The sequence below is a fragment of the Eptatretus burgeri genome, chromosome 4 (genome assembly GCF_056783735.1).
Source record: "Eptatretus burgeri isolate ZD-2024b chromosome 4, Ebu_testis_v1, whole genome shotgun sequence".
NCBI classification, from domain to species: domain Eukaryota; kingdom Metazoa; phylum Chordata; class Myxini; order Myxiniformes; family Myxinidae; genus Eptatretus; species Eptatretus burgeri.
This window is the reverse complement of record NC_140964.1, coordinates 18,571,803-18,582,687: the sequence shown is the minus strand read 5'-3', so window position 1 is coordinate 18,582,687 and position 10,885 is coordinate 18,571,803. Positions and strand designations below refer to the sequence as shown.

The window sequence follows — 10,885 nt, the reverse complement described above, 5'->3', positions numbered from 1 at the left end:
TTACACGGCAACACTTATAACAGTTCTACTTTTCAAGACTGGCGCACCCACAGACATTTACACAAAACCCCAAAAGAAAAGGAAGTCGCGACTTCCCTTAGCGTGTCAAGTCCTTGGCGACCGTAACTCCGAGTCCTCCGGCGTGGTCCACTGTGCTCGTGCCTCGCGCCTGCACGTGTCGTCCGCCCAACAGGAACGAATGAACGAACAGAACCTCCGACCAGGAACAATCACCACAACTCTCCACAATTCTCCTCAGGGACAACCGACCGAACCAAGAGCAAGGACTCTCCACCCCTCGATAACCAACCGAACCAACCAAGAACTCAGACTCTCCACACCCACGCGTTTTGTCGGATCGGACTCTGCCCTTCGCTCCGCCCCGCGCCCCGCCCCGTTTATGGCTCCAACTCCCTTCTGGAAGCTTCCCAAAAAGGGGCGTGCCCTCTCGTTCCCCCCTCCCCGTGCCGTGCGGGGGACGAGGAAAGTCAGTTTTGGCTTGGGGCCAGGGAATTATTCCCCCAAAATCAGGCCCCCACCTTTTTCACCTTTGACCTCAGGCTCAAATCGCACCTCCCCCATGCCAAAGCATGGGCGTTTTGGGCGGGAGATCTTGGCGGGAGATATTTAAGCGGGAGGTTTGGGCAGGAGATGCCCCTTCGCACCCTGGTTGCTGCTGCCTCACCGCTCCTTTCATCCGTCCCACGGAGATTGTGACCGCACGGTGCCCGTTGAATGGCGAGTGGCGAAGATGTGGTAGCGTAGTGGTGGAAGGTGGCGTCGTGGTGTGAATGGCGTGATTGTTGACGTCGTGTAGTGAATGGTTGTTGTTCTTGCACCAAATTAACGACAGCAAAAGAAAAACGACAAACTGAAGAATCGCAGCCTGAATGGATCACATATATTCCCTCGACACAACGGGTTTGGGCTAACTACACATGAAATTACTGATATGTCTCACCTGAGAACCCTTTATGGTGTTATGCGAATTTCCACAGCCGTAACAATATATATGTGTGTGTGTGTGTGTGTGTGTGTGTGTGTGTGTGTGTGTGTGTGTGTGTGTGTGTGTGTGTGTGTGTGTGTGTGTGTGTGTGTGTGTGTGTGTGTGTGTGTGTGTGTGTGTGTGTGTGTGTGTGTGTGTGTGTGTCACAGGATGTGACTACAGTGCGGTCATTCATGTTATTTGTAAGAAATGTTCATATCACCCGCAGAGCCAATTCCTCATGCTGAGCACACTACCAGGTGGTGTTTCAGCAACAATTGACCGCAAAACGTTTGCGCCCCATGAGACATTTTGTGCACGCTCTCCAGAGAGGTCTGGAATGAATTTTTGACATCAGTCTCACGTGAAAACGGTCGTCGTAGATTACAAATTCGAATTTTCAAAATTGAATTTGCACCTTTAATCCACATGCAGTGGTTTGAGGCACAGTACATTAACAATAAATTCAATTTGAAAACAGATAATCACATGCATACATCAGATTTGTCAGTTATTGAACAGAGTTTTTAATTCAAATTTAAATCTCAGCTCAAAGTCAATAATGTGCATATTACGAGCGAAGCACGCAGATATGATGGACTTTTTTGACTCTACTTCTGGCCAAAGTTTCCTCAATCCAAAAGAAAATATTTATGCATAACTTAGCTTCTGTCTGCTATCGAAAGTGGCAAATTGGTAATTGTCAGGAAAGAGCTCAAAATTATACATTTGAGAAAGTGGATGGGTGGGGGGGGGGGTTCCAAACAGTGCTTTCAGAGAGACATTGTGAGAGTGTGAGATTTGTCCGGATTGAAAGACATGTTGCCCGTGTTGGACCAGTTTGTGATCTTACCCAGATCTGCAGAGAGCAAAGAAGCTGCTGCTGGCCGGTCTGAACGATGACGGATGGTGGAGTCATCAGCGAAGAGTAACGTTATGATCAATACATTACATACAATATTTAATATAAAAAAAACAGGCAATAATATGATACAATAAGGCAATAGTACACAATAATGATTACTGCAGTGCCTCTGCATCAACAACGTTTTGTGTCTGGTTGTTGGGTGCCAGAATTGAGCTTGGCGATGATATATTGAACAATATTTGTGATACTGACTTCCACCGGGTCGTATTATACGACACACATTTACATCAAGAGAATTGGGGTCTTCCCCCCTCCCCCCCACCCTGGAGGTTTGAAAATGATTTCTTGCACCACCATTTACCAAGAGGATTCCAACGGCATGCAATATGAAGGGGTTACTCCAGTGGGGCTGATTCTATCGATGTCCAGACAGACAGAAAATACAACTATATATCTACGAGCACAACCACTCCCTATGGGAGCAACAGGGAGGGTCATGTTATTATCCTCCCTGGAGTATATAGATTACAGTACATCTAGGATCAGGTCCGTTTGTCTCTGGTGGATGTGATAAGCATAGAATGCCTCAAGGATGAGGGATTCCTCCAGATTTCTTTCATTTTAATGCAAAACAGCAGTCGCAACTATTTGAAAAGGTAATGAAACATGTTTATGGTTTATAATATTTTTTACTTGCAATAGGCTTGCCTCACAAAACGCCACGACGACCGATTGATACACGTTAACAGGGCATTTGTCCAAGGAGGAAAAAAACCCCATGGGAAGAGGGGCTATCACTAGAATTAATATTGTATTGTAATACCATTAATATTACAACATGATCCTGATTGTTGTTATTACTTTTGTTATTGGAAGCACGGTATTGAAAAAAACGCCACGATAAGCTATCTTCACGCAGATATACGCCTGAAAAAAGGATTTCGCTCAAGGTGGAAAATTGGGCAAATGAAGTCGCTCCAACTTTCATCATGTGACCCTTAGTCCTCCTATCAAGTTTGGATGACGTTGGATAAGTAACGCCTGAATGTATCGCAGTCAAAAAAAAACAGCCAAACAGACAGACACTAAATTACGTATTTTAGTACGATGACATAGATGGCAGGGTACTTACTACCTGAAGAATTACATGGAATATTTAAGGTGCATTGTAAAAGGCATAGAATGTACAACTCCAAGTTGTCATTCAATACCTTTGGATGCGATTCACCATATTGTTCACCCTTGAGGAGGAGCCAAGGCTCCGTCCACAATGATAATGCATCGGCAGCACACTGCTGCCACCTGTGATGACGTATACTCACACCGAATATCACTGAAACCCTTTACTTTTGCTTTTTGTCGACACCTTGCTATATTGTGCAGGTGAAGCACCTCAAACACTCCAAAGTCTCCACATGTGCAGGTTGAGCACAATGAACATTCACTGACTTTTCTTTTTTTTCCCACCCTTGCTTTATCCTCTCTGATCGGCATATGTGTGCCACCCTTCAGGTCGTACAATCGGCCTACGTGTTTGTTATAGATTGATAATATGGTTGTATATTATATTCCTGTCACAGAGCTCGTGTTAAGAATGAGGCTCGTGTCGTGGCTCATTAATTTTTCTTTACTCATTAATTAATTAATTATTTGTTTCTTACGAATATTTGTCAGAAAGCAAACATGTGAACTCGAGTAGCCAATCAGTTGCATCCTTCCAGAGATCCAATCAATGCAGGGGATGACGAAAGGCCAGGGCAAATGAGAGCTCATCATCATGACAGGTTGTAAGCTCACGCGCCTTCACTTACAAGCATTTGTTAAGCAAAAACAACCACGACGACAACGAACGAGTCTCTTCTGCTTGCGATCTTTCAACCGCTGGAGTGACGACGAAGGAGTAATCATCAGCTGGACGTTTTAAATGTTGTGTTGTTGTAAGGGTTAGTTATATATATATATATATATATATATATATATATATATATATATATATATATATATATATATATATATATATATATATATTGTTGCGAATCTGGAAGCCATGAGCACACAGTAATCATCATTGCGTGATAAATGTGAGATTTGTTTAGTTCTGCTTTCAGCATCATCATTATAACCAGTACACTGAAAGGAATAATCATGATATGAGGAACGACCTGATTGCATGAATAACTGAACAGCAATATCGATTGCAATTATAAGGTGCAATTTAGCGAGCAGGCTAATTAATCCAATGAAGGAACTCGACTCGATAATTCATGCGGAAATGAAACACATCAGGAACAACAAGAAAAACCAGTTTTCCAAACGATCAAATTGAAATTTATGAAAAAAATTAAATCACGACACATATACAGTAACAATCCTTCTTGTTATAAAATATTGTCACGTCTGAGGCTCACTAATGTGTTGTACCTCAGTACTGGGATCCTTTGTCTCGGAAACAGCTGATTTTTTTTTTTACGACTCCTGCTTTCACTTTCATTTTAAACTTTACTGTTCCCCCAAGGTCACCCAAATGAAGCAAATTTGGGGGTGGCGGCACGCAGGGAAAGTAGATGGATCGAACATGTTTCTTACCCTATTAAAGGTTTCTTCATGATGAATGTTGGGGAAAAGGTGGACGGGATGAGGAGTTCAGAACAAACCATGCAAATCAAGACACAAACAGGGAAATGGGGACACGCAAAATTATGTACAAGGCTGAGAAATAAATAAAACTTAACCCACACTCGGAAGCACAGATACGCTTGGTGTTGGCTTAATGTTAGGGTGGCGAGCTTGGGATCCTCGGATCCTGAGTTCAAATCCCCCTTTACTGTTGAATTAATACCAGGTGGGGTTGACTCTGCCTGTCATCCTTCTGAGGTCAGCAAAATGAGTGCCAGCTTGCTGGTATCCTATGTCGGAGTGGTGATCCGTCCAGGATTGTGCCCAATAGCCCAGGAGACTGCTTTGGCAGCACCAACGCTCTGCGCAGAGAATGTTCCCAATAGATGGATGGATAGGACCACAGATCACATTTGTACAATAACAGAATAATGCAGACCAAGACTTCCCTTTGGTGATGTGGGAAGTGCAGGGCAATGGGGTAGCTCGAGAACAGAGAGCCGTCCTCCCCAAGCAACAACAAAACAGAACCGGCTCTGAATTGAATGAATTGAGAATGTCAGCCATCGATGCAGTAAGCCAGCGACAAAGTCAGCCAACGATGAAGAGCAAGCAAAACCTTGAGCGAAATTCTTCTTCACACCGGGATGCTCTGGTGTGCCCTTTCTCTCAGCCCCTCTTCATCCTTTGGGATAGAGTCTTCCACAAGGCCGTCCCACCCATAGAGTGGCCACAATAAAGATAAAGGTCGACTGTCTTTCCTGGGCCCAAAGTGCACTATTCCACCATGACTGGCACACACCGGCCAGACAGATTGTGACGGTCGTTTTTAAAGCACAAGTGACACTTTTCCATTTTTCCTTTGATGATGGAAAGTCCTAACCTGGCCCCGCCCACAAACAAAAGGTGTTTCCACATAAATTTTTACACTGACCATCTTGTCTATAAATAACATATGCTGCTTCTTCAGCATCACGTGTGACAAAATGACTCACTCTGCCAGGTCCTTGTTACATGGCAATCTAACCTACTCAAATCACATGAACCATACCACACTTACAACAGTCTAGTTATGGATCCCCCCCCAACCCCCTTCCACAAAATAAAATACATGTCCTGTACAACAATTTCAAAACACCCTTGAAGCCAACAATTGAAGTGATGCAACACGGGAGTTAAAGGAATTCTGGTGAAGACTAAAATCTTAAGTTTACACACACAGCACAATCACATGGATCCGACTGTTAATATGCAATTGGTCACTGGCTTTGACACCAATACAAATATTTATTGCACGACGTAAGCATCAAAAAGCTACATATATCGAACAAACAGTTTCAAGATCGATACATGACCTGATGTATCTTGAATGTCTGCATGCACTTTCACAGCAACTCCAAAGAGCCAACTGAGAAGTTCAGAATCAATATCACTGCTTTGATCCATTTCATGCAGCATCACATTGTGTCCTCTTCTGTGGAAGCCACTTTTCTGTTGTCATTTTCAAAACCCATTCAGCATTGTGTAGTGATGGATGGGAAAATCAACGGTGATCTATGTTCGTTGAATGGTCCAATTAAGTTAACTTTGTCATCCAGATATATTTGCATCTCTTCTTCGAATTTGTCGCCATGGATGACATCAGTATCCATATCAACGTCTGATGCTGGGAAGTCATTCAACATTAGGAAGTGTATCGTATACGAGTATGATACACTTGTCTGTCCTATACCTCTGGTTGTCTGTCCTATACCTCTGGTCGTCTGTCCTATACCTCTGGTCGTCTGTCCTATACCTCTGGTCGTCTGTCCTATACCTCTGGACGGATTTGGACCAAATTTGTCACAGAGGTAAAAGGTCGTACCGGCCAGGTTTAAGCAGGGTTAGTGGCTCCTGCGGCCTTAAAATTTAAACCCCTGGGAAAATGATGTGGTAAACTTCCTCACTGTTGCAGTTGGTTTGAATAGTGCCACCGTCAGTGTATTGTGGAACAAAAAGGTGCTGCAGCACATTGCCACCCAAAGGTGAGTTGAGAAGGGTACTCATTGAACCACCAAGGACCAATCCATATGATGAGTTGATGACAGAACTGATACGCTGAACCTCGGCATCTGAACAAAAAAAAGGCTGCATCAACTTCTGGTCTCCAAGGAATTGGGTGATTTGAAACCATCACAGTCACTCCCATAGAATGAGGCAGTTCTGGGGGACAACACCTTGAAGGAGAGAATCTTCAAACAACTTTTCCTCCAATGTCTGCCAAGCAATGCACAGCTCCTCCTTGTATATATAGGCGATTTGGTGAGCAACTCACCGACAAGATCATTGCGGCCATCGGGACAGTTTCCACACAAGCAATGGGAACAACACACGTTCCAGTCAGTGCAGACATCCAACACTTGCAAAAACAGGTAAAGTAGTTAACAGCTCAAGTGAATGCTCCTACGTGTCATTGAAGTGAGAAGCATGACCTAAACCAGACCCAAGGGAACACAACAGCATAGGTCGCTGCATTGCCACAGCCTGAGCGCTCAACGCCACTCAGGAGGCGAATGCTGTTATCATTGACATTTTGGCTCAAACGCACAAAGTGCCTTCCTCCCTGCTCTTTCACCGCTCATCTTTCTTCCAATTAGAGAAACAATGTATCCAGCGCCTCGCGGTGATGAGTCAGCTTGGTGTAGACACAACTGGTCGCCATATTTTAGTCGCCTTGTTCAGGATAAGAACTCCAGCACACACTTTCTGGTTGAAACTTGTGCTGAGCTCATTGTTCTTCCCCCAGAGGATAAGCGCAAGTGTTTAACTGCTTCAGTCAACCTGCAAGCTGTTGACCATTCTCCCATCACAACATATGGTGAGAAGTCTCTCACTCTCGAACTTGGACTTCGACAAATTTTCCGCTGGATTTTCATTGTTGCGGAGTTACCCACCCACACCCATCATCAGGGCAGATTTCCTGAGACAGTTTGCTTTCAGTATCCAGAGTGATCACAAGCCACTGAACTATGCCCCACATCCTAACCTGATTGACACTCCGCCAGGAGAGATATGCCAATTGGACTGCATCCCCAAGTTCATGACAAACTTGAGGCACACAATTGGTCAGAACAACTCAGCAGCTGACGAACTATCAAGACAGAGTGGCAATGCCCTTGATCATCCTCAATCATCGACTTTGAGGCCGTTGCTCGTGCACAGGAAGGAGACATGGATATACAGCAGCTGTCAAACACTTCACTGCAGCATGACAAGATAGCACTACCTATTTCTCATGGCACCATCATCTGTGACACTTCTATAGGCAACTGTCACCCTTACATCTCTGTTCAAATTCGTCGTGCAGTCTTCAATGCCTGACACAATTTATCTCACACTGACATTAAAATAACACACCATTTATTGACAATGTTGTGTCTGGCCAGGCATCAACCAAGATGTTAGACCATGAGCATGGGCTAAGATTTCTTTGCAATGTCAATGCTATAAAGTACATCATCACGCAAGACTACCGCTGGGCACCTTTGCAACACCAGATATCACATTTGATCATGTACATGTTGAGATGGTTGGCCCACTTCCTCCTTCATGCAGTAATGTACATATTCTCCTCTCACATGCATCGACCATGACACTTGCTGGCTGGAGGCGACACCAATCCGAGATGTCTCAACCAAGTCTGCAGCCCATGCTTTAATTTCATATTGAGTGGCCATGTCCAGGGCACAATCAACTATGACCACTGCCAGTTTGAGTCATAACTCTTCCACACATTCATGGACCTTCTGAGAAGTAAAAGGATTTGAACTACAAGGTGAGTCACAAGTCCCAGAACAGAGTTTTAGCTCCTTATTGTACATCGCTCCTTCCCAATTCCATATCTTGGCAATGAATGACATCATCACCTTGGAGGAGAGAATCTTCAAACACTTTTCCTCCAATGTCTGCCAAGCAACGCACAGCTCCTCCTAGTATCTAAAGGCGATTTGGTGAGCAACTCACCGCCAATATCATTGAGGCGCCAAAGGAAGGGAGTACTCCGTTTTCACTCTGTTTTCTTGTTACCTCCGCCAAAGGAGGTGAAGGAGGTTATTTTTCACCTCTCTCTGTCTATTTGTTTGTTTGTGTGTTGGATATCTCAAAAGGTTGTGGTGAACGGATCCGGATGAAATTTGGAGAGCAGATTGGGTGTGTGACCAGGATGAACTGATGAGACTTTGGTGAAGATCCGGATCCGGATATGAGAATTTTTAAAGTGATTCTTCACCATTGAGAGATTGGGCCAAATACGATATGTAGCACGATATCTCAAAAAGTTGTGGACAAGATATGACAAAACATGGTGGATGAATTTGGGAGGTGACATGAACAAGCCAATTAGATTTTGGTTCAGGTCCAGATTCAGATCCGGCCTATCAGTGGGATAGAAATCGTAAACTGTTCAGCCTAGCGGAGGTATGTTCTCCTCCGAGTGCCATCCAAGTTCATGCTGTCATTACGGTTGTTTATTTGGAGTAAAAGTAACCGGAATGCTGAAAATGATGGTTTTTTTTTATTTGGAACCAGAAACCTTGGAGTTGGATCATGCTTGGCAATGCAAAAGCACATCGGATTAGATAACAAGCTCAATTCGGGCATTTGTATCAATTAAAATGTGGTTTTACTCAATACCTGGAATGAAACCATTAGCTTTTGAGCAAATCCTTGAGTTGATTGTCTGACAAAGTGCAGCTTTAATTATTCACTTAGCTTATCCAGTGCTAAAATAAAACTGAAGAAAATGTCTCGTTCCAGATGGGGCAGAAAATTTGTTTTTCCTTCATCGAGTGAAACGGACGCTGCAGTGATTACAACGCCACATATGAGGGGAGTTACCAATATTTGTATTCTCACAGGTAACATTTTTGTATCAGGATAGTTTTATCGGGTCATTTGTGATCTAATCAGGATTTCTATAGTGCTTGATCTACATATTGATTGACATCGACAAATGCTGGTTTAAACGAAAGACCAAAGGGAAACCGATTGCATCGCTGATTGAAAACTGAAGTTCACGGAATCCAACCAAAATGTATGTGGTAATAGCACTTGTGTAAAGAGTCTTGCGCATCCTCATTTTCTATTTTAGATGAACCATTTGGCAGGCGTTTTAAATTTGGGTTTTCATATTTATATTTAGTACATATCCTTCAATGTTGAAACCTGATTTGTGGTGTTAACAGCCTGGTGTTGGCTTAATGGTGAAGGATGGCTAGCTTAAGATCTTATAGTCTGGAGCTTGAGCCCCTGTTGTGCCATTAAATAACATCCAGTGGGTGACTCAGCCTGTCATTCCTCTGAGGTTGGCAAAATGAGGACCAGCTCACTGGAAACAGGGGGAACTGCATCATTGGCACAGCTGCATTCTCAGCAATGATGCAACCAGCAGCCATAGGCTGCATATGAAATATAATTTAATTAGTGGTGTTTTTTTTTTCCAAAGTGTAAGGTTCATGTAGGAGCTGTAAAGCCTAAGGCTTTTTACAAAGTTGAAGGCCTTGCTGGATTATTTGAACTTTTTCAAAAGAATTGCCCAAAATCTAGAATCATTACTCACTTCCACTCATTCATTCATCTTTTGGCCCATCTGTGAAACCAACTTCCACATTCTCTTCAATCTCACTCTTCCCACCAGGTCTTCAAGACAGCTGTTCACGACCATCTCAAATCATCCCAAATCCAAAACCATGATGTTCTCTACCCCTATTAAATCCCACGCCAAGCTCACCTCCTTCAAAACTTCCAGTTTTTCCTTCCTCAGAAATTCCTTGTGTTTCCATATTGTCCACTCTGTGCATCCTCCCCTACCCCCTCTTTCCACCCCACTTCTCTTGCTTGTCCGTCTCTGTCTCTTCTGTCCTTCAGCCATGCTGTTGGTTCCCACACCTCTCTTTCTGCTGTTCCTTTTGTACTGTTGCATCCTGATCCATTCTGCATTCCACCTCTTCCATAAGTATTTCTGTTCTTCCTCTTTTGTGAGTCTTGAAACTAAAAAAAACAAAAACAAAACAAAGCTGAAACTTTAGATACATTACTGATGGTCCAGGGTGCTTCAAATTGCAAAAAACTAAATGTCTGTAAAATAAAATGACTGGCACGGGCCAATTAAAAAAAAAAATTAAATCACCATTCCACTTCAGGAACTTGATGGTGATGGATTTTGATTGAAAAAAAAAAGATGAATGTGACATAGCGATTATTCGTTAAATACTGATGACACAATTCCACGAATTCATCATAATCAAGATGTAAATCTGAATAACTAAGATACTTATGTCCGTTTTGACCCAAAAAATTCTAAATTTGAATTTGTAATTATTGATGATGGTTTTAAACATTCTACATTTTAATTTGTGATTATTTATAACTGTTTCAAA

The 10,885-nt window shown here is 43.1% G+C and overlaps 1 long non-coding RNA gene across 1 annotated transcript; it reads right to left on the bottom strand.

Annotated features, from left to right (window-relative positions):
* Positions 1-1,148: 1,148 nt before the first annotated feature.
* On the bottom strand, positions 1,149-10,628 carry LOC147027569 (uncharacterized). Its single transcript, XR_015057114.1, has 3 exons — positions 10,237-10,628; positions 4,440-4,453; positions 1,149-1,877 (listed from the first exon to the last, which is right to left on the bottom strand). It is a non-coding gene; the product is annotated as an uncharacterized LOC147027569 (long non-coding RNA).
* Positions 10,629-10,885: the final 257 nt, after the last annotated feature.